Here is a 3,948-nt window from a genome sequence, read left to right as displayed (position 1 = left end):
ATATTTTTTCTTTTGTGGATTATGGAAGCTGTAGGTACAACATTTTCTTCAGGTCAGTTGACTCTCGTTTAGTCTACAGAGGTGTTGAGAGGTCGTTGAATGATCAAGGGGTTACTCCAAGAGGGGAAATGAGAACCGATTTTGAGGACGAAATCTAATTTAAGTGGGGGAGAATTGTAACACCCGGTTTCCAGATCGGATCGATTTAGGGCTTCAAGGAGTCAAAGGCATGGTTTTTGGGTGAAACCAAGGCTCACAACGTGACCATAGAGGTGTCACGACATGAGGAGTGACTAAATGAAGATGTCGAATTATGTTGAGCTCACGACGTGAGATGCACTATAGCCCAAACCCATGATCTTTTAGGGTTTCCTTCGTATTTAAACCCCATAAACTTCATTTTAGGGTTCCAAAACAACCTCATTCCTCCCTAAGCACAGAAAAACCATAACCCTAGCCTCTCCTTGTGATTCTTGAGCTTTTGGTGGCGTTTTGGAAGTTTAGAGAAGAATAGATCACCATTAAAGCATAAATTCAGCATGGAAGTTCCATTTGCAACCTCTAGCAACACCTCTGGACCATTGTGAGTAACCAAGATTCAAGTTTTTTGTTTCCTTGTTGCTAGATCTAAGGTTTTATGCATGTTTATCCGTGGCTACAAGAGTTAGAGTGTTGGGACTCCATAAAGTTAGCAACTTTATGGGTTCTTAGGGTCCCTTGGTGATTATATGTTATGGATCTGAAGTTTGGATGATGTTTGAGTTCATGCTTGAGTTTTGATCTCCTTTTTCTTCACGAAGTGTGCACTCTTATTGAACCGATCAACGACCACCCAAATCATGTCGTGGCCGTCATTCGTTCAGGGCAATTTAGTGACAAAATCCATGGTGATGTCTTCCCATTTACCCATGGGTACAGGTAAAGGTTCTAAACTCCCATACGGTTTCTGATGTTGTCCCTTAACTCTCGCACATGTCACACACTCGGCCACATACTTCGCAACATCGAGCTTCATCGACGGCCACTAGTAGTAGGGTTTCAGATCCCTATACATTTTTGTGCTGCCGGGATGAATCGAGTACATGGTCTTGTGAGCTTCTTCCATCAGAAAATCTCTCATTCTTCCCATTTTAGGTACCCAAATCCTATCTCGGAATACCTTTAATCCTTGACTGTTTGTACCGAACACTAACGTTTTGCCCAAACGTTCCTCCTTTCGGTAATTTTTCTCTGAAGCTTCTTCCTGAGCTTTCATGATGCTTTCCACAATCATTGAGACAACTTCAATTCTTAACGCTCTAGTTCTTCTCCTTTCAAGGCTCACTTTTCAGCTTAAAGCATCGGCTACGACATTTGCTTTACCAGGGTGGTAAAGTATCTCGCAATCGTAATCCTTGAGCAACTCTAGCCAGTGTCGTTGCCTCATATTCAACTCTTTTTGATCAAATAGATACTGAAGACTCTTATGATCAGTGAACAGCTTGCACTTCGTGTCGTAAAGATAATGCCTCCATATCTTTTGTGCAAATACTACCGTCGCCAACTCCAAATCATGATTGGGGTAGTTCTTTTTGTGTTCTTTCAATTGTCTTGATGCATATGCTATCACCTTATCCATTTGGGTCAGAACACAACCTAACCCAATTATAGATGCATCGCTATAAACTGTGAAATCTTCAACTCCATCGGGCAGAGAAAGAATCGGTGCTTCACACAGCTTTTTCTTTAACTTCTCGAATGCTTCTTCATGTTTCTCACAAGTATAAGTGACTCCTTTATGGATCAAAGCTGCCAATGGAGCAGCTATCGAAGAAAAGCCTTGGATAAACCTTTGATAATATCCAGCTAATCCTAGAAAGCTTCGGATCTACGTGGGACTTTTCGGTCGTTCCCACTTCATTACAGCTTCAATCTTTGTTGGGTCAACCATGATCCCTTCTTGGTTAACCACACGACCCAATAATTGGACTTCTCGAATATAAAAATCACATTTGGAGAACTTTTCATATAGCTTCTCCTTCTTCAAAACTTCTAGCACCTCTCATATATGCTTTCCATGCTCCTGCTCGCTTTTTGAGTAAACCATAATGTCATCTATGAACACTATCACAGATGTATCGAGGAATGGTTTACAAACCCTGTTTATCAAATCCATGAATGTTGCTGGAGCATTGGTCAGTCTAAACGACATAACCAAGAACTCATAGTGTCTGTATCTTGTTCTGAACGCGGTTTTCTCAATATCTTGTTCTCGCACCTTCATCTGATGATATCCTGACCTACGATCGATCTTCGAGAAATAGCTTGAACCTTGCAGCTAATTGAACAAGTCATCAATCCTCGGCAATGGGTACTTGTTCTTCACCGTTGCCTTGATCAGCTCTCTGTAATCTATGCACATCCTCATGCTTCCATCTTTCTTCTTCACAAATAACACCGAAGCTCCTCAGGGTGATGAACTAGGTCTAATGAAACTGTTGTCTAACAACTCCTGAAGTTGCATCATAAGCTCTTTCATCTCCGTCGATGCTAATTGGTATCATGCTTTTGCTATTGGTGTTGTTCTTGGTAACAAGTCTATTCGGAACTCCATTTGTCTATCAGGCCGTAATCCGGGAAGATCCTCGGGAAAGACTTCCGAATAGTCACACACCACTGGTATTTGCTGCATCTCCTTCTTCTCTTTCTTAGCATCGATGACAAATGCCAAGTATGATGTGCATCCTTTGGACAAACATTTTATGGCTTTCATTAGGGAAATGATTCCAGAATTCCTAGGGGGTCACCCATCCTGGTACTACTCCCGCCCGAGCACGCTTAACTGCAAAGTTCTTATGGGATCTGCTGCCCTCACGGCTTTAAAACGCATTGTGATAGGGAAGGTATCCACACCCCTTATAAGGAATGCTTAGTTCTCCTTCCCAGCCGATGTGGGATCAGATCTAACCCACTTTCACCCCCCCCCCATTATAGGGTTCGACGTCCCCGTCGAACACATCGACCCGTGCCCTGGCTCTGATACCATTTGTAACATCCCCCTTTGACACGTATCACAATATTGTCCGCTTTGGGCCACTCGGCACGAGGACTTCCCAGGGGGTCACCCATCCTGGTACTACTCCCGCCCGAGCACGCTTAACTGCAGAGTTCTTATGGGATCTGCCGCCCGAGCACGCTTTAAAACAAGTGGGTTAGATCTGATCCCACATCGGCTGGGAAGGAGAACTAAGCATTCCTTATATGGGGTGTGGATACCTTCCCTATCATAACGCGTTTTAAAGCTGTGAGGGTAGCAGATCCCATAAGAACTCTGCAGTTAAGCGTGCTCGGGCGGGAGTAGTACCAGGATGGGTGACCCCCTGGGAAGTCCTCATGTCGAGTGGCCCAAAGCGGACAATATTGTGATACGTGCCAGAGGGGGGGGTTACAAATGGTATCAGAGCCAGGGCATGGGTCGATGTGTTCGACGGATACATGCCAGAGGGGGGTGTTACAATATCGAAACCATTCAGCTCAATAGGTAACAGCTCCTCATGGAATTCGTTTCCGTTTCCGTTTATGTCAATGACAATATTCCTAATACAATCGCTAACTAGGGCATCATCAAGTTTTTCTATAGGCAATGCTAGTCTTCCACCAAATTTATGTGATATAAATGAGTAATTTGCTCCAGAATCAAACAATATATTGGCAGGCAATCTATTTACAAGAAAGGTATCTGAAGCGACGTCTGTTGCCTCCTTTGCGGCTTCGAGTGTCATCTGGAAAGCTCTGGATTTTGGCTTTGGTGGGACATTAGGCCTTGCTGCCTCCTTCTTCTTCGGGTAGTACCTCAAAAGGTGCCCTTCCTCATTACAACCATAACAAACTTTCTTGTTGAACGTACACTCGTTGGCATAGTGCCCAAGCTTCCCACATTTAAAACAAGTGACCTCCCCGTCACATTTC

General features: G+C 43.8%; 1 pseudogene; it reads right to left on the bottom strand.

Moving 5' to 3' along the window:
* Positions 1-3,071: 3,071 nt before the first annotated feature.
* Positions 3,072-3,190, bottom strand: LOC128126510 (5S ribosomal RNA; annotated as a pseudogene).
* Positions 3,191-3,948: the final 758 nt, after the last annotated feature.

This window comes from Lactuca sativa, chromosome 5, assembly GCF_002870075.4.
Source record: "Lactuca sativa cultivar Salinas chromosome 5, Lsat_Salinas_v11, whole genome shotgun sequence".
NCBI lineage: Eukaryota > Viridiplantae > Streptophyta > Magnoliopsida > Asterales > Asteraceae > Lactuca > Lactuca sativa.
The sequence above is the reverse complement of the archived record's forward strand: the minus strand, read 5'-3'. Positions and strand labels throughout refer to the sequence as shown.